Source organism: Manis javanica, chromosome 10 (assembly GCF_040802235.1).
Source record: "Manis javanica isolate MJ-LG chromosome 10, MJ_LKY, whole genome shotgun sequence".
Classification (NCBI taxonomy): Eukaryota; Metazoa; Chordata; class Mammalia; order Pholidota; family Manidae; genus Manis; species Manis javanica.
This window is the reverse complement of record NC_133165.1, coordinates 27,030,120-27,050,512: the sequence shown is the minus strand read 5'-3', so window position 1 is coordinate 27,050,512 and position 20,393 is coordinate 27,030,120. Positions and strand designations below refer to the sequence as shown.

Sequence of the window (20,393 nt, the reverse complement as noted above, 5' to 3'; positions counted from 1 at the left end):
TCATAAAAAAAGAAAGGAATCTTGCTATTTGCAATAACATGGATGCACTTAGACGGTCTTATGCTAACTGAAATAAGTTAGAGAAAGAGGAATACCATATGGTTTCACTTATACATGGGATCTGAAAAGCAAAACAAATGAACAGAAACAAAGCAGAAGTAGACTCATAAATACAGAAAAGGGACAGTTGGGGGAGGGTGGAATGGGTAACATAGGTGACTGGGATAAAGGAGCATGAACTTCAAATTATGAAATAGTTTAGTCACAGGGATGGAAGTACAGCATAGGGACTATGGCTCATAATATTCTAAAATCTTTGTACGGTGACATATGGTCACTACATTTATCACAGCAAGCATTTAGTAATGTATAAAATTGAATCACTAAGTTGTTCATCTGAAACTAATAACATGTATATAAACTTTATTTCAATACAAAAGTTTAAAAATAAATAAGCTAGGAAAAAAACATAATTTGAGTGAAAGAAACCAGACCCCAGAGAAAAATCTATGTATGGCTCCATTTATACAAAGTTTTTGAACTTTATAGGCAAAAGATCAGGCAAAACTGTTCTGTGTTGGTAGAGGTCAGAACATGGATAGCCTCAGCGGGGGGAACTAGAAGCAGGGGTAACAGGAAGTTCTGGGGTGCAGACAGAGCTCTGGTTTTTGATTATGGGTATGAGTTACATGTGTGCACTCACTGTGAAAATTCATCAAGCTTTCTGTGCAACTGTGCACTTAATGGTGTATGTATCTCCAGAACCAGTTTTGTGGCTGTTTTAAAGCATGCTTACCCTTCATACCCTACAGGAGGGAAATCAGAGTTCTCCTTTAAAACCACACTGCCCGATTTAAAAGTTTCACTGAGTGGAAGGAGAGTCCTCCCAGGTCTCCCTGGCGACTCCCTGGGGGTAAGGACTGGATGCTGTGGGCCTTGGTACTATTTATTTTAGGAACTTTCTCTCTTGGTGGTTTTGATTACATTTTTGAACATGCTTCACAGAAAGCAAAGTCATGTCTTCCTTAGTCCCTGGCCCACGAGCATCAGGACAACCACTCGCCACCAAATTGCCAAACTTTCAAATTCTCCTGTGTTTGGACCAAGTAGCACTGTATTTATTTTCCCACTTAGCTGTTTAATGTATCAAATTCCTTTCCCTCTGGGAGCTCAAGGAACTTTTCTCAGTGAACTTAAAACATGAAACTGGAGGGTATGTTCTGGAGCTGCAATAGAGGGAAGGGACTAGTAAACTGAGGCAGAGTAGGAGCGGTAATGGGAGCTGGGGAAATGGTGGTAAGCTGGCAGTTGGAAGAATGGAACCCAAACCTAGAACTGGGGATTAAGTTCACAATTCATACAAACCCTGGGATCTTCTGGCCCATACAGGTCTTGTCCTGAAAGTGACGCACCCAGGGACCTACCCCATTAGCTTTCCCGGGTTAATTATTAAAACGAGGCCATCCAGAAACACCATCTCTTACAAATGTGGTTCACCTGGGCCTGCAGGGCACCGGCGGCAGTGGGCCCTGGGGCCTGGGCCAGCGGGTGAGGAAGACACAGGTGGCCTCTGTCCCTTCGCGGTGTCCACAGGGTGCCCAAGGCTGGGCAAGCCCCAGGAAGCTTCCAGAACAGTGGCTGAGGGAGGGCAGAGGCCCGGGATGCTGCAGGAGTCCTGTTTCCCACTCCTTTGTGGGAAAAGCCTCCCTGCAAACTCGCAAGAACAGCAGTTTTTCAAAACGAGGCGGAAGCCTCTAAATGGCCAGCTGCCCAACCTCCCACTCCGAGCCCGAGGGCCTGGAGGGGGCGTCTTCCCGAGGCCACACCTGGGCCCGGCAGGGGCTCCGAGCGGGGCAGCTGGGGAAGGGGGAGGGCGCAGAGTCGGGGCCGGGGTCGGCCTCACAGCTCCGCCGGCGCGCCCCCACCTCTCCACCCGAAGGCCACCCCAGGGCCGCCGCAGGCCCCGCATCGGCGCCCCCATACCCCGGGGCCGCCCCGCCCACCGCCGCCCTCCTCCCGCCTGCCGACCCGGGCCCCGCCCCGCCCCTCTTCCTTATCTCTTTTTCAAACTTTTGCATTTTTTTAGCCTCATTTCCTGTCGGGTTTTGCATTTCCCTCCCCCTGTCAGCTTATGACACACTTTCTCTCCTTTTTTCTCTCGACTCCCCCGGCCTCCGGACTCCTGCCCGGGTGGAGCATAACCCCCACCGGCCCTGCAGCCCCCGACGGGCGGCGCCCCTCGGACCTCCCAGGCGGCGCGGACCACAGCCCGGGGTGCCGGGAGGAAGCCGGCGTCCTGCGCGGAGGAGGCGCCCCGATTGGCCAGCGGAGCATGAGCGCCCCAGGTAAGCTAGGCGGCTGCGGGGACTGGGCGCGGGGGGGCGCGCCGAGGTGGGGCTGGGACTGCACTGGGGGGCGCCCAGGGGGACGCGGGGGCGTACGGGATGGGGGGCGGGGACCGCGACCGCCCTGGGGGCCTCGCCGCGGAGGACCGCGGGGCGCGCGGTGGGAAGGGACCGCAGCCACGGGCAGAGCCTCGGGTTCGTGGCGAGGGTGCAAGGCGACCGAGGGGCTGCAGGGTCCGGTTGCCTGGCTCCGCGGCGCTGCACCCCATCTCTCGTCCCATCCCCCTCTTACTCCCTCTCCCCCTCGGCCCCATCTCCCCTCCCAAGCTCTGTTCTTTCTTCCACCTCGCACCGCCCTGGGTCTGTCCCGCACGCCTCCAAGAAGAGGCTGAATGGGTGCCCGGGCTGCAGTGGCGGCCGGGCGGCCCTCGCTGCATCTGCCCCCAGGGAGGAAAAGAACCTTTTTTAACACCTGAAAGGAAAGGAAGTTTCCAGACCACAGGCCTGACTCAGAGGCTCCTGATAAGGTGGGGCCTCCGGCGGCGGGGTTAGGAGGGCGCCTCCCCAGGGGAGGGTCTGAGCCGCCGAGGGGCCCAGGATGAGCTCCTGGTGGCCTCCAGCCTGAAGTCCCCTCCCCGGACCTGACCACCCCCCACGTTGTCCAGGCTGGAAGGGCCCCTCCCAAGCTCTCCTGAGCTCTGGGGCTTGGGGAGGGCAAACGGGCTCCCTATCCCGAGGTCAGAGCACAGTCCGAGGGGCTGCAGGGGGACCGTAGTTACTCTGTAAGGAGCAGCTGGCCAAGGTGGCCTGCTGACCGCCAGGTGTGTCCAGCTGTGAGGAACCCCCTCAGAGTGTCAGCAGAGGGCCACCTGCACAGACCTGCTCTTGGACCAAACTGACCTCTGTGCCTGCTGCCCTCAGAGCCTTTGATTTGTAGCTGGAAATGTTTCTCCTGACATTTACAACTTCTCTTGAAGGTATAAGGTCACCAACCTACCAGAGAAGGAAAAAATGTTGACCAGTCACTGGACAGTTATTGAGTGCCTGCCCTCTGCAGAATGTGCCCTGGCTGCCCCTGGCCTGTGGATTAATGGCAGAACAGAAGTGCAGCTAAATCCTCCCCATCCGTCCTTTCCCTGAATCGCCGTGCTCTCCACTCCAGGGCAGCTCTGAGGAAATGATGGTTCCTCTGAGGGCAGGGGGAGCCTGGCCTCAGCCTCGTCACATGCCAGGAAGAAGGTGTGGACGGATGTTGGTTCTATTAGTACCAGCACCATAAAGGGAGGCTGGCAGCCCCATCAGCCCAGTCTTGGTCTGTGCACAAATGATCTTTTATATGGTTTTTCAAGCTGTTGAATTTTGTGCTTCTGTCCCCACCATCCATCTCCAGAATGTTCTCATCTCAAATGGAAGCACTGTCCCCACTGAGCACTCCCTCCCCACCCCTGACACCCACCACCCACTTTCCGCCTTGATGAATGTGATGACTCTAGGGACCTAGTATGAGTGGAATGACACAGTATTTGGCCCTTCATTACTGGCTTATTTCCCTGGGCATAAAGCCCTCCAGGTTCATCCAGGTTGGGGAATGTATCACAATGTCCTTCCTTTTTGAGGCTAATACTCCATTGTGTGGAGAGACCCCTTTGTGTTTATCCATTCACCCCTTAGTGACATTTTTAAGTGACTTGTTGGAAGTAGTCGGAGGTCACTGTCTGGTGACATGGTACTGGGCACCTTGGGGGACACACGGAAGGAATGTGAGGCCCAGATGCGCCCTAAGCAGCTCGGGACATGCAGTCCGTGTACGCCATGACCAGCATGTGACTCAGGCTCAAGCCAAATTGGAAGGAACTAAGGGGAAGAGGACGGTGGGAGATGAGTGGGAACCTGGTAGGACTCGGAGGCCCAGGGACTGATAGAAGGTTCCAGGCTGAGGTAGTGCTGGCAACGCAATGTCCAACTTCTCTCTCCATGTTCCTATGTCATGTTCCTCCACCCTCCCATCAGAAGACTTGCTTCCCGGGACTGACGGGCCATGTCCGGTTGGGTGGTGTCCATGAGGGGCTGTGTAGAATGAAGGCAGCCCCTCACAGTGCTGGATGCATGAAAGGCCAAGCGGTGCCAGTGTCCAGGCGATCCAGATGAGCAGCGTCGGGTGCTGACAAAGAGCTTCTCAGATCAGCTTTGACTTGCTGTGTTCCCCTTGCCCTGGAGACAGGCTTCCTGGTGACCCACCTGTGGGTGAAGTCCCGTGTGGGCCAGAATTCCCAGAAAATCACCCTGCAGTTTTGCAGAACCAGTTCTATGGAACAGCTTTTAAAGTCAAGGCAAGGGAAGAAGACAATAGGAGGTCCGTGTTCCACCTTTTGGATCTGAGGCAGTGTGGGAGATCAGGAAAGCCCCAGACGCTGGTTCTGGCCCGGACTGTGCATCTGTGCTCGCCCTGTGACCTCAGCCAGCCCGGCCGTGGCCAGGTCATTCTTGGCGAGCCATTTATCTCCAATGAAATCAGGATTACTTTTGGAATTGTCAGTTACACCAAGCCTAACATGAGAAAACATGAGATGAGACACATCATAACCTTTGCTGTTGTCACCAAGATCTGGGGAAGAGGAGAGGCCGGTACTGAGGTCCACACCTGGGGCTCCCACACGGGCCTCCCTTACTTAAGTTCTATCTGCAATTCCAGTCTCCCTGGAGATTGTAGGGATTAAAGGAATCCTACCTTGCACATCACTGCATTATCTCTGGTCTAGAAAATGCTTGGATTACTTTAAATACTGGAGCAAAAAGAAAAGGAAAGGACAGCTTTTGAGGAAGTCCCTTAAAAAAAGCTTTTCTGCTAAAGAAAAACCACAGATTCAGATTGCTCCTCTCCACCAGCCCCACCACACGGGAGGAACATGGCTAGTGCACATTACATGCAAAGAACACACCCTATGCATCGTCCCCCAAACTCTCCTTGAGCTAATCCTGTTCTGTGGGTCGGTGGTTTTAATGGGGTGACGTTTTTAGGAGGGTATCCTTTTTGCTCGTGATTTGTTAAGGGCTCTGAGATTATAATGGTCGCTGTCAAATTTCTGTAACGGGAGAACTGTGCCAAGGGGTAATAAATGTTCTACTGTGCCTGCCTCCTCGGGCTTGGGCTCTCTTCCCTCCTTCAGCCCCGCGGTCAAGTCCCCCTGAGCACATCTGTTACATCACAGGCCCTGGTCCTTCCCACTCAGTGGGGAGGGTCATCCTCAGTGGGCCATGCTCCTCCCAGGTGGGTGAGCCAGAGCTCCATATGCCCCAAAGGGCTTCATACACAGGTGTGGCCGGGACAAGGCAGGGCTCCCCACGCTCTATCCCAAGTGCCCTGGTGCCACAGACAATACTTGTCAGATGGCTTTTTACAGTCAGCACCATCCCCTGGGGCTGGCTCCATCCATTAAGGGGCAAGATCCTTTAAAGGAAAGATCTGTGGACTTGGAGCCAGGCAGACAGGGCGTCCATCCTGGCTCTGCCATGTCCTAGCTGTGTGATCTTGGGAAAGTCACCGATGGCCTCTGAGCCTCAGTTGCCGCACATGTAAATGGATATAAAAATCCGACCCCTAAATGAGAGTAGACCAAAGTGCTTCCAAATAGTGCTCAGAGGGCTTCTGTGTTTCAAGCTGCACTTCTGACCTGATTATTTCAGATGGAGTTGGAGGTAGGAGGTAGAACAGAGTAATGAGTTCAATGCAAAACAGTTTTTATAAGACAGAGCCATTTCCTTAATTTACAAGGAACTCTGACAAATCAATGAGCTGCAGGAATTGGCAAACTTGTTCTGTAAAAGTTCAGATAGTAAATATTTTAGGCTTTGCGAGCCAGATAGTTGCTGTGGAAACAGCTCAGCTCTGTTCTTGCAGATTGAAAGCAACTGCAGGCCCCAGTGAGTGTGGCCAGGTTCACCCAGTGTCATGAAACGGCACTGCAGGCCCTTGACAGTAATTTGCCGACTCCAGAGTTGGGGAACTCAACCCAAGAGAAAAATGTTTAAAGGATGTGAACAAACAGTGTATGAGCAGACCACCAATTCACCTCACTTATCATGAAGTAAAATGCAAACTAATACAAGAGGGACAGAACATTTTTTCACCTGTCAGACCAGCAAATATCAAAAAGCTTGATAAAACCTAACATTGGCAAGGGAGAGGGGAGGCAGACGCCCCTACACCCTGTGGATTTGACAGTGCTTGCCACCATGATGAATGCATGAACCCCTCACCTGGGAATTCTGCTTCTAAGAAATTATCTCATAGACAGACTTGTCCTCTTTGGGCGCCTGTGTTGATGGTACCTTCATTTATTTTGGGGGAAAGCTTGAAACCACACAGATGCTTCTCAAAGGCAGGGTCCATCAGCACCATGGAGTTCCGTGAGGCCATTAGTGAGGCCAAGGGGGCGTGGGGGATGTGGGTCTGGGCACAGGCAGCATTTGAGCACATGTGGGAAACTGCTGTAGTAGGGCCTTGGGAAAGGGGCTTGGTGGGCAAAGAGGGGAGGACTTGCATGTTTATTTGGTGTCTTTTGTTTGTTCGTTCGCCCTGAGTGCCTTCTGTCTTTAGGACATTGAGCAGAGGGGCAAGGGTCGTTCCTACCGCCGACAGGAAGTGTTCCTCTTGTAGTGACCTCTGTTTTCAGCCAGTCCCAATAGACAAAGCTCGGGGCCTCAGCACGCCTATTGAAAGGCTACACTGATTGCTTAAAAATAATGATTTTTTAAAAAATGAAGTTATGGCGCACCCACAAGACAGGTCCCACGTCCCACACCTGAAGTGCACCCCTGACAAACTCACATCCACCATGTGGCCCATTACCTGGATCAAAAACCAGCCCCCTTCCAGGCCCACGGGGTCTGGTGCCCATCCCAGTTGCCCGTACCATCCTCTTTCTCCCTGTCCTTGAACTTGGCTTGCATGGAATCATGTGGCACGTTCCCTCCTGCCTCCAGCTTGGGGCTCCTGGGCCCTCACTGCCTGGCTGGCATTGCCGCTATGAACCTGCTGATGTACCAATCTGCTCTGCCAGAATTTGCGTTTCTGCGGTTTGGGACCTGGGTGATGGGGCTGGGGCTGCTCCTGTAGGAGGTGTGCGCATGGCCCCCCCTTTACTCGAGGGCCCACAGAGCCCGGTGCAGCCCTCCTGGCTGGGAAATTATCTCGGCAGGTGAATGCTAGTCTAAAGTGAACTGCGTGTTAGTGCGTCGTTCCTGCCCCTGAGTGTTTTCTAAGAGGAAATCCTTTTTGAAAAGGATTCGAGCATAGTTGGTTCAGAATAATAACGCTGCCACCAACTTCAGTCAAGGCTCCTGTCTTCAACTCTCAGACACGGGGTGAGGGCCGGAGGGACGGGGCGATCTCCTGCCCACACCGCTGCAGCAGAGCAGAGGAAGATCCATCTCTTACCCTTCACTTTGTAGAACATTTTATAGTATTGCATCTTTCTTAACTGATTTTAAAATGCAGTTTCAAATCCCAATCTTTTATGTCTTGTGGCAGAGTCAGACTAACTGGGCCCAAGAGGCGCTCCTACCCTAAGCCAAGGACCATCCTTTCTCTATCCACCCACTCTCTCACCTCCCACAGCCCTGCCTGGCCTGCCCCTAACCCCCAGGCCTTCCCCCACCCAGGCCTGCCCCATACAGAGGCTCCAGAGCCTGCCCTGTCTGTCCAAAGACTTCTCTAGCCCTCTCCTCCCTCCTGCACCTCCAAATCATCTTCTCTACAGGGTCCTCCCTGCCAGGGTGCCACATGCTGCAGTCCCCCCACCTTTAAAAGAACTACCCCCCACCCTTGGTGCCATATTCTCTTGCAGCCATCACTGCCCAACTCTGTGTTGCCCAGCACCCCTTCTGTGTGAGTTTGCCGGGGGTGTAAACAGTGGACATTTATTCTCTCACACTTCAGGAGGCTGGAATTCCAAGATCAAGATTTTGGCAGGGCGTGTCCCCTGAGGCCTCTCGCCCTGACGTGCAGGCTGCTTGGGGCCTTCTCGCTGCCTGCTCACACGGTCCTCCCTCTGCACAAATGCCCCTGGTGTCTCTGGGTGTCCAGTTGCCTCTTCTCACAAGGCACCAGGCTCACTGGACTAGGGCCCACCCTGACAACTGTATTCTAACTGAATCGCCTCTGAAGGCTTCGTCCCCAACTGTAGCTACTGGGATTTGGGTTTCCCCGTTCCAGTTTGGGGGACACAGTTAAGCCCATGGCCTTCCCAGCAGATTTCTTGGAAGTGTTGCCTACACTGTTCCCATCACTCAGTGTAAATAGCTCTTATCAAGGTCACTGATCCAGTTGCTAAGTCCAGTGGGCCCTCTTAGCCCCTGTAGGGCCCAACCTCAGTGGCATTTAACATAGTCGATCTCCCTCCTCCCCGGAGCTCCGTGTGGCTCAACCTCTTGGTTTTTCCCTCCCTTTCTGACCACTGCTTCCTAGTCTCTCTTTTCTGATTCCTGTGAGTCCCCCGACCACTAAGGTCAGAGTGCCACAGGCCCCTCTTCCCTCTGCTCTCCTTCCTGGGCCGTTTCATCCAGTCTCAGCTCCCAGGTTTGTATCTCCTGCCCACACTCTCACGAGCTCTAGCTGTTGGGTAGGAGCCGACTGTTTTGTCTGCCTGGACATGGAGGAGGATCCCCAAACCGAACTTCTGACTGTTGGATCCCAAGTCCTCTTTCCCATCCTGGAAGGGTGGGAATGTGTCCACTTGCTCAGCACAGAAAACCCATCTGCCCTGGTGAGGTCCTGGAGAATGTCAGCCAGTGCACCCTGCCGTGGGGACTGGTTTGCCCCGCAGAGGGGCGTGGTGTGTGCTGCAGAGACGTGGGGCTCAGAAAGGAGGGATGGGTTCTGGGCCACTAACCTGTTGGGCAGTCTTGACCAAGTCTCCTCTCCTCTCTGAACTCAGTTTCCTCCTATGTGAGACCATTAGACCGTGCCTGAGATGGCAAACGGGTTTCTTCATGGGTCAGTTCCAGGCAGCTAGTTGCGGCTTGCTTGAGAAGGACCTTGAGCGTCCTGGAAGAGAGTTCTGTGATTGACTGCCTGCGTCTGCTCCAGGTGTGAAACTGAAAACTGAAGCCTGGGTGCCCAGACCGAGAACCTTCCAGGGTCAGAAATCCACAATGGCTCCGTGATGTTGAGCAAGTCACTTCACTGTCCCAAGATTTTGTTTCTGCATAGCAACAGCGAGACAAATAACCCCTGCCTTCCTAGCCCCCAGAATTCCTCTGAGGAGCATAGAGAGAGTGGGTGAAAAACTGCTTTGAAGAAAAGCAAAACGATATGTAAATGTGATGTTTTATGGTTATTAATGGACCTCTCTAGTCGCAAATCCACCTTAGCCATGCCTTCCTCTGACCCATGCATGGGGCTGGGCAAAGCCTTGCAGGACATGCCGTTTGCATTTCCCTGGGTGAATGAGGAAGGAGGTGAACACGGGAGTAGGGCATGGGTGTGATCCTTCTGTTCTTGGGAGATCGCAGGATCTGGAACAAGCCCCCAGCAGGCGAGAGCCAGGCTTTCCGCTTGTTCGGTGGCTGTCCGCCTGCCTCCCCACCCGTGGTTCCCACCACTTTGTGATGCCTCCGCACACGGTTGGGGAAAAAATCTTCTCCAAGTAAATTTCCATCTCCCATAGGGGTTCCTCCTTATTATCCAAATCTCTGGTGTTAAATTAATTCTCTAGTCGGGCAGCTGGGAACAGTAGATCTGGGAGAGCTGCTGAGCGCAGCTCTGGTGAACCTCTGGAGCGGGCACATGCCCTGCAGCCTATGGGAATCCAGGAGAGACATCTAGATATATCTATTTTTGTTACCCAATGAAAAAATATTCCCTTCCCTAAATCTACAAGTCTCCCTTCTTTCACCTTGAATGTTGCTAATGCCCAGTGTTTTCTGCCAAAATCCCAAACAGAGTCTCCATTTGCAGCCTGCTGTATGCATTAACTTTTCCCAGAGACCCAGCGGAGCCATCAGTTCCTCTATTATGTGGTTTAAGCAAAGCTTTGGGGTATTTATTCTTGCCAGTGGTACATTCCGAATGGGATACATTCGTTGAGCTTTTATTTATTAGTGAGTGTGTTTTATTGTAATGTGTTTCATTTCCTTCTGGCTTCGTTCTGCAGCCTGTGTCATGAACAATGTTTGGTGTGGTGTGAAATGAGAAGCGTTCGAAACTTCTAAGACGGAAAGGTTTTTTCTTTTTCTGGTTTGATTTTTTTTACATTTCTTTCTTTTTTTTTCTCAGTTGCAGAAAAATAAAGGACTTAAATTTCCTGTAGGACTGGAAACAGTGAATCAATTTTTGTTTGTTTAAAACCTGAAAATCTCAGGCAGGAGTTGAGAGTCTCTGGACAGAGCTGAACACTGTGTTTAGGGGTTCGGGTGATGCGCCTTCCCGACAGGCCATTCCGTGGGAGAGGGGGTGGCTGCCCACAGAGACTGATTTGAGGTGGACCAGAAAAGACTGAGTCACACCACTGCCTGGGGCGGAGCGGGCACTGACAGTCCCTCCCTTGCCTTTCCTGTTCTGTGGGGCATTTCAGTGATTCAGCACTGGGCGTTACTCACAGAATAGGGAGAGTGGTGACTGTGGGCCTTGCCTCCCACCAGCCATGTGATCTTGGACAAATCATTCAACTTCTCTGCACCTCTGTCCTCTTCTGTGAAATGGGGATAACTTCCTGATCACAGTAAATTAAATGAGATACCACCTACCTAGTGCCCAGCACATGCGACAAGCATGTTGTTCAGGAAGACCCCAATAAGAGATAAGCATACACTCATGGTACCGGTGTGTGCCCCATATTAGCAGGGTGACCTAGAGCAAGTTCTGAAGGTCCCTGCCAAATCTAAAGTTCAGCATGAGCCTTTTGTAAAGCATTTCATTAAACTCCTTTCTTCCCCATATATTAATATCCATTCCTACCATTACCAACTTAATTCATCCTTTAACTCGTACTCTGTGTGAACCATTTGTGGGCACTCTCTAGGTGTACAAAGGTGAGAAGCCGGGGTCCCTGCCCGAACAAGCCTGCAGTCTGGTAGAGACAGTGTAAACACACAATGAAAACGAGTCTGTTGGGGAGAGCACTTGGGTCTTAAAGAAGAAGTCCAAAAGCCCTCCCAGAGTCAATTGAAGCAGAAACAGGCCTGGAAAAATGAGTAGGCTTCTGCCAGGCAGAGAAGTGCGGAGGGCCTTCTAGGCAGAGAAACAGCACCTGCAAAGCCATGGAGATGTGCTTAGTGTCAGTGTTGGAAAAAAGACATCAAGGTCAGGGGGCAGAGGGAGGAGGGGCCCCCTAGAGCCCTGGCATGCTGTGCCAAGGAGCAGATGCTGTCCTGTTGGCCAGGACATGCTGTGCCACTGGGGCGCCCTGAGCGGGGGCCACAAGCCAGAATGGATATTCAGGTTGAAAAGATCACGGACAGTAGCAAGGGCAACAGATGGGAGACTCGAGGCAAGAGGCAAGGCTCTCCCCTAATGGGACCAGGGCCAGGTTTAGGGTTACTGTTATTTTAAGTAAACTTTGTCTTGAAGTATAACGTTCATACAAGAGACAGGTCCTGTGTGCAGCACCACCCAGATCAAGAAGCAGAACATGACTAGCTGAAAAACAATATTGTAATTAATGATGACTTTTCACGTAATAATAATTTTTAGTATAAGTATGTCCCACATACTGCATGGGACATTGATGTACTAAAAAGTTACTGGTTGTTTATTCAAAGCTCAAATCTAACTGGGCACCCTGTGTTGTATCTGACAGCTCTGGCTTCATCCCTGTTCTGCATGTAACAGTAGTTTTTTCACATTTTTAGTGCCAGTAATAGTCCATTTTATGAATATTTCAAATTTTATCTGTACTACTCTTGATGGATATTTGGGCTGTTCCCTGTTTTTTTGCCATTGTGATAAAGCTGCTATGGGAAATGTATGTATACTCCAGAAAGTATACATACTTTCTGGAGGCACATGCTGGTATTTCCACTCAAGTGGATTTTTTGGATCTTAGAGTGTGTTGGCTCTAATAAATACTGCCAAATAGCATTCCAAGGATGTTGTTCCAAACTACACCCCCACCAGTAACAGATGAGAGTTCCAGATGCTCCACATCTTTGCTCACACAGGGTACTGTCTTCATTTTAGCCAAAATGGTAGGTGCATAGTCACAACATGTAATTTTGTGGTTTTAATTTGCATTTCAGTTATGACTAATGAGGTTGAGTGCCTTTGCATGTGTTTACTAGCCATTGTGGATATCCTCCTTTGTGAAGTACCTGTTCAAGTGCTTTGTCCATTTTCTATTAGGTTGTCTTTTTCTTATTACATTGTAGTAGTTCTTTATATATGATAGTTAGGAGTCCTTTGTGGCATAAATGTGTTATAGATACCTTTCTTCAGTTTACAACTTTCCTTTTCACTCTCTTCACAGAGTCTACTGATGAAGGGAAGTTTTTCATTTTAATGTAATCCAAGTCGTGGGTTTTTTTCCTTCTTTGAGTCCTGTATAAGAAAGATTTGCCTACCCCAAGGTTTATGTTTTCTTCTAAGAGCTTTATTGTCTCATATTTTACATTTAGATCTGTAATCCATCTAGAATGGATTTTTTTCCTTTAAAATGAACTTTATTAAAAGATGCTTTGCTTAGAATAAAATGTACCTATTTTTAGTATACAACCCAGTGAGTTTTGACAAATGAGTGTACCCATGTAAACTACAACCCCAATCAAGATAGAGAATGTTTCTATCACCCCACAAAGTTGCCCCGTGTCCCTTTGCTACTCCAAGTGCAATCCATGGACCAGCAGCCTGGGCCTCACTTCGGAGCTGGTTAGAAATGCAGACTCAGGTTCCACCTCAGACCGGCTGAATGAGAATTTGCATTTTTACAAGATTATCAAGTATTTTGTACCCACATTAAGGGTTTAGAGAGTCTGAGTTTCTTTGGAGAAAGATGACAAGCCAAAAATGTTGTTTCTATTGTTATAAATAGCATAGCCTGAGGCAAGTCATAGTAAATGATAGATGATTGAATTTGGGGAAAAATGAGAGAAAAAAGACTAAGTTGGAAGACATTTTGAAGTTCATTTCAGGAGCACCCTGTATTCTCCAGACCAAACCCTCCTTCTCCTGGGGGCCTGGCCCCACTCATGCAGCAGGGTGTTGGACCTGTGAATCTGAGGGATGGCATTTGCCTCTGGGGAGGCTGTGGGCTCAGGCAGCTGCTTCCAGGTATGTGCTCTGAAAGCCGTCCTAATTTTTGGCTTGTTGGGGTTTTTATTTTTACTTTTTTTCTTAGTTTAATTTTTATTTTTATTTAAGTCATATATGTATTGTCATTCTACAAAGCTTGTAATAAAAAGAGCAGGCCCCCGGTACACCCTCTGCACTCCTCTAACATTTTAGTCACCTACTTTTCTGGATGGCCCTTATCCCTCACACCTGGTGTCCAGTTTTCCAGTGAATATGAGTAAATGTTTCTTCTGCCAGGACTGCAGAGGGAACCTGGGGAATTAACTGCTCCTTTTCTGTATCTTCAAAATCTCCTGGTTTTAGCTCTGCCATGTGCCCCCACTAATGTTGTACAATGTGCCTCTGTTTTCCGAGCCTTTGGGAGATTCTGCAGAGAGATTGGCTTCTTTCTCACCAGCTCTTCTCCCATCCAGAATTTTAGATTCATCCTTCTCTATTCTAAGTCTTTAAACATTTTAAAATTATAAATTAAATTTCTTTTAAAAATTCAAACAAAATAATATATACATATAGTATAATGAATACTGACAGAAAGACTTCACATTTAAGTCTGTGGAATTTATTTTTGTAAATGGTTTTAAATCCATTTACAGTAATTTAATGTAATTAATTTCCAAAGGGCTGTCCCAGACCCCATCCTGTCCCCACCTTACCTAAAATACTAATTCCCTCATATTTCAAATGTCTGTACATCCCTGCTTCTCAACCTGAGCTCGTTGTTCCTTTCCTTAGGTGGACTTGTCTTTTGCCAAATAAATCCAGGCTTGCTCCCTCCCCACTTTGTTTTCTGCCTTCTCAGGTTTTAATTGAGCAATTCCAGATTCCATTTGACCTCCTCTCTTATTGTCTCAATTTTATTTCTTTTTAAGGATTTTTTAGTGGTTGCCCTAGAGTTTAGAGAACATATTTTTAACAAATTCAAGTTCATCTTCAAATGACACTACGTTACTGTACATTTGGGCAGGCACCTTATAACGGCATATCCGCCATTATCCCTCTCAGCCTTGTGAGATGGCTGTCAGTCATTTCAGTTAATCCATATGCACGATGGCCCAATATACATAGGTACTATTACAAATGGTCCCTAAGACAGTTTGACTTATGATTTTTTTACTCTTATGATGACTCAAAAGCAATATGCATTCAGTAGAAACCATACTCTGCATTTTAAATTTTGATCACCTCCCAGGCTAGCAATATGCAATGCAATTCTGTCTCAGGGTGCTGGGCAGCAGCAGTGAGCCGCAGCTCTATCAGCTATGCAATCTAGGTGGTAAACAACTGATACACTTACAGCCATTCTGTTCTTCACTTTCAGTACAGGATTCAATAAATTACATGATATAGTCAACACTTTATTATAGAATGGGCTTGGCATTAGATGATTTTGCCCAACTGTGGGCTAATGTAAGTGTTCTGAGCACATTTATGGTAGTCTCGGCTAAGCTGTGATATTCAGTAGGTTTGGTATATTAAATGCCTTATTGATGTATGATATTTTCAAGTTACCAAGGATTTATTAGGGCACAAGTCCATTGTAAGTCAAAAAATCTCTGTACTTTATAAAAGTTATATTTTAGGTCAATTGAGAATAAGAAAAATAAAAGATCTTATTTTACTGTTATTTATTCCTTTTACAAAATTCTTCCTTTCTTTATACTGTTTTTCTTCTGCCTGAAGATTCTCTTGTAACATGTCTTGCAGGGCAAGTCTCCTGGCCACACATTCTCTCTATTTTGTTCATCTGATGAAGTCTTGATTTCTCCTTCACTTTGAGGACAATTTCTCTGAATATAGAATTCTAAGTTGGTCCATTTTTTCTTTCTTAATACTTACAGTATTTCACTCCACTCCCTTCTTGCTTGGGTGGTTTCTGATGGGACATCCATTATAGCTCTTCTCTTTATTCCTTTATGGGTAAGATGTTTCCCCTCCATGAGCTTATTTCAAGATTTTCTGTTCATCTTTCAATTTCTGTCATTTGAGTCTAAAATGCTTGGGTGTGTTTTTCTTTCTTATCCTGCTTTGTATTCCCTGAACTTCCTGAATCTGTGGGGTTTGGGGTCATTAACTCTGGGAAGTTCTTGGCCACTGTGAATTCAAATATTTATTTTGCTTTCTTCTCTTTTTCTTCTCCCTCTGCTTGTCCAGTTAGGCATATACCACATTTTTTATATTATCCAGTAATGCTTGCTTATTCTGTTCTGATTTTTTCACTGCTTTTCTCTTTACATTTCAGTTTGGGAAATTATATTGACCTATATTCACGCTCACTGATTTTTTTTCCTTGGCCATAGCCAGTCTACTGATGTGCTTGTCAAAGGCATTCTTCATTTCCGATATTGTTTTTTACTTCTAGCATGTCCTTTTGATTCTCATTTAGAGCTTACATTATCCATCTGCTTGTTGTCCAGTTTTTCCATTAAAGTCCTCATCATATTAATTATAGTTACTTTAATTCCCTGCCTGACAATTCCAGCATCTGTGTCCTATCTGAGCCTGGTTCTGATCATTGCTTTGTCACTTCAAAATGTATTTTTTTTTGCCTTTTGGCATACTTTGTACTTTTTTGTTGAGAGACATACATACTGTGTTAGGTAATAGGAACTGAGTAAAACGGCCTTTATGTGAGGATACATGTTATTCTAGCCAGGATCAGGGCTCTGTTTAATGTTTGTTTTAGCTATAGGTACCAGAAGCTTCCGATTCTTCACGTATCCCTATTTTTGTCCCCCTGTTGACTTTGGGATTCCCTATGCACTCCTCCTTAGAGGGAGTCTGATTTGTCCACCTCTTTTACCTGTGATCCCTGGTGGTCCTGGAGCCCTCTTGGTGTGGAGGTAAAGTTTGATAGAGGGTAGTGCTCTGTTCTCTGTGCTGAAATTTCAGTCTTGCAGTGAGCCTGTGTTTGGGGCTGGGACAGAAACAGTGATGGAGCTTTCCCCCTACCCCCAGCCCCCTTCCCCAGCTGCAGCATCCTCAGTGTGTGTCCTGGATGCCGGACCCTGTTGATGGACCTCCAGCCCCCTTATGAGACGGGAGGCTGGAGGAGGCTGAAGAAGGGAGCAGCCCCTTCTCCCAGGTGGGTGAAGGTTCCCACCTTGCACTCTGGCCACTCCTCCCACTGGAGGACAGGGCTCGTTTAGGGAGAAGGCTCCGGTCTATTTCACACCAGATCTTTTCCCCTCTCTCTGCCAGAGCCACACTGGGAGCCTCTCTGGGATCCTCACTGTGAGAACTTGGTGGGGTTCCTGGGAGAAAGCCCAGAAAAGTGTGGTGGCCCCCAAGCTGCACCCCACCCCCAAGTTTTCCCTTCTCATTGCTCCACACTCAGCCTCCAGCAATTCATCAAAATCACTGAAGTGTTTCTGTGGGCTCTATTCCAGTGGTTTCTGCTGCCTGTAAGAAGACCTCAGAGGCTGTGTCCTGCCAGATGTCCGTGCCTCACATGTTCAGGGTGCCATGTGCCCTGTAACCTTAGTTCTCTGATGGGTCCAAGAAAATTGTTCACTTTCAGTTAGTCCAGCTTTTTTTTGTAAGGATGGAAGTGACAACTTTGAAGCTCTTTACATGTTGGAGCTGAATCCGTCTTGATTACCATAGTACATTAGTTAGCATGGTTACACTGCATAACAAATAGACCCCAAATAGACATTATTAGTTTTGTTTTATACAGTTAATGTATTGATGTCTTAAAGAACAGGACATATTTTATTTCTCCCCTAAAATCCAGGATGGGCTTTGGGTCAGCAGGACAGCTACCCCCTCATGCAGTCAGGGACCCAGGCTCTTCTATCTCATGCTCCACCATACTTGAGGCCACAGTGTTGTTTCCATCCAGTCTGCAGGAGAAGGGCAGAAAGGTACACACATGGAGGTTTATTATGGGCCCTGCCAGGATGCAAAACACACTGCTTTTGTTCACATTGCATTGAAAATAACTTAGTCACATGGCCACACCTGACTTCAGAAGAAGCTAGGAAATGCACTCCATCATGCACCCAAGGAAAACAAATGGAATTTCAGGAACAGCCACCAGTCTTCACCACTTCCTGCTTTACATTAGACCTTAATGTCTGGTAGGACAACCCACTTGACCTTGTTCTTGATTGTGTGTGTCTTGACTCCTTTTGGTCCTTTGCTTCTCCTTATGTGCTTATTAGATGTAGCTTTTGTGTTCTATAAAACACTCGGTTGGGATTTCAATTATATTGAACCTATAGATCAATGTGGGAGAACTGGCATCTTTATGCTATTGTTTCCACTTAGGAACTTGATTTATGCTTCTGATTGTTCCAGTCTTCTGTAATGTCTTTCAATAAAGTTTTAAAATCTTCCCTAGAAAGGTCTTGCTTAGCTTTTGTTCAACTTATTCCTAGTGTCTTTTGTTTTTTACTGCTATTATAAGGAGTATCTTTTAAAACGTTGCATTTATACTTTTACATGTAGTGAAATGCAGTTGACTTATTTTTTATCATGCATCTATAACTATGTGAAATTCTTTAATTTCAGTAATTAGTCTCTAGATTTATTTTGGTTTTTCTATGTAAATAATATCATTTGTGAATTATGACAGTCTTTTTTTTTTTCTTTGCCATCTCAGATCTTTTATTTCTTTTTCTTTTCTTTATTTTTTTTCACTGTGCTCACTAGCATCTCCAATATAGCATTAAACAGTAGCAGTAATAGTGAGCAACTATGTTTTGGCCCCATTCTTGAAGGAAAGTCAAAGTTTCACCTTTAACTATTATGTTTGCTTGATTGAGATTTTTGTTTCCCACCCAATTCTATCACCCACTCACCAGCTTCTGGTTTGAAAGTTACACCGTTTTTTAATTCCCTTAATGGATATTCTAGACATTTTATCATTCATATTTAACAAATATAAAGTTAATTGACATCTTTGTCCTCCTCCCCAAAAATACATGGACTTCAGCATTCACTTCTAAATACTGAGCATACCAATTCATGCCCTGTTGTCCAGTATTTTAGTTCTGTTATTCTCAAACCCAACAAATAGACATAATTAGTTTTGTTTTATACAGTTAATGTTTGTCTGGATTTATGTTGCATTGTGTATGTATTCTTTGGCCACTGTTCTTTTATGCATCTGGACCTTCATTCCAAGAGCATTTTTCTTCCTTCCAGAAATATATCCTTCAGAAGTTCCTTTAGTGAGGGTCTACTGGAGAAAAATCCTCTATTTCTGTCTATCTAAAAATGCATTGATCATGCTGTGGTTCTTGAAGTAAAATTTCACAGCATGTACAGTTCTTGGTTGACAGACACATTCTTGCCCCACACTGACATATCCACTACTCCTCTGCCTGAGGCTTCTGTCATCACTGATGTGGTCATATGGGTCTGATTTTTCCTTTGGAGGTTCTGTTTGCCTCCCTTATAATCACTCTCTGTTTTGTGGTGCAGTTTCACCACGTCGTATGTAGGTGTGGGTTGACATTTTATTTCTCCATCTTGGGACTCAGCCCAAATATGATAATTCACATTTTCATCAGTTCTGGCAAATTCTCAGTTGTAATTCCTTCAGCTATTCTCTCTCTTCCTGCCTTCCTCATAACATGTGTGGTATCTTTTCACATGTTCCTTTCCATGCCTCAGTCTCTGCAGGGGTTACCATGTTTTTGCCTTGTTCTTTGCATTTGGTATATTAGTCATTTCTTCCTATCTATTTTTAGTTGACTAATCTCACCTCTGGTGTGTCTATTCTACTGTTTAACCATCCTTTGAAAGCTTTAAAAACCATATTATTAAGGACATTTTCAAATGTATATAAAAAAGGTTAAGATATAGAGCCCCTTCTGTCTTCCCCAAGTTCAGTAATTATCCACACTTGGCCCTTCTTGTCATATCTGTACACCTGTCCACCCCAACCTCACTGCACTGTTTCAAAGCAAACCCCAAGCTCCCTATCATTTAATCTATGGTTCCATGGGGTTTTTAATGTTAATCATGATAGTTTCTCATTTCTAATTCTACCTGGTTCTTTTAGAAATCTGCCTGTTTATTTTGAGGAGTTGCTTACTTTTTATATTTTGGTTCTCTTTTATTTATTTATACATGTTAAAGATAGTAATCCAATATTCTATATTGGGTTAATTTCCCACATCTGAATTCCTTGTGGATTGAACACTATACTTACTGTCTTCTTACTGTTGGTTATTGGGGGGCCTTGTTTCAATCATGATTTTTTTAAATTGTGAGCTCCTGTTCTTGGAAACTTTATCACACAAAAAATTTGAGGCCTGAATTAAGGGCATGCCTTTCCAAAGATCTGCTTCTGCCGGATACCTGGCGCCCCGTGAGTGGATACTTCCTTTGTTGCTCTGTTTAGGGTAAACATTTTACTGAAGCATAGTATTCATACAAAACATACACACATTGTTGGCCAATAGCCTTTATGACTAAAAAACGGAAAATGATCCAAACTACAGAATTTCCCCTCCTGCTGCTTTTAGCTACCTCCTCCTCTCAAAGCTCATTGCTGTCCTGAACTTAGAGTAGTTTGACCTGTTGTCATATAAATGAAATCATCCATTCTCTACTGTTTTTTCGTATCTGGCCTCTTTTCACTCAGCGTGTGTCTGTGAGAGTCCTCATGCAAATGTGTGCGATTGCAGAGTCCATGTGCCCTGCTGTGTAGTACTCCACTTTGCTTCTCTCTCTGAGGGCTGGTGGGCACGTGAGTGGGTTCTACTTGGGGTGCAATGAGCAGTGGCACTGAGAACTTTCGTGCATGTCTTGTG

At 47.0% G+C, this 20,393-nt stretch overlaps 1 protein-coding gene across 4 annotated transcripts in view; it reads left to right on the top strand.

The window, feature by feature from the left end:
* The first annotated feature begins 1,935 nt into the window (after positions 1-1,935).
* Positions 1,936-20,393, top strand: part of CARD11 (caspase recruitment domain family member 11) — a 100,583-nt gene continuing 82,125 nt past the window's right edge. For 2 of the 4 annotated variants that reach the window (XM_037008182.2, XM_037008191.2), the window contains exon 1: positions 1,940-2,345. The gene's annotated coding sequence lies outside the window, so the exon portion shown is untranslated. Of the gene's footprint in view, positions 2,346-20,393 lie in introns of all 4 variants that reach the window. The other 2 variants (XM_073214959.1, XM_037008198.2) reach the window with 2 other exon arrangements.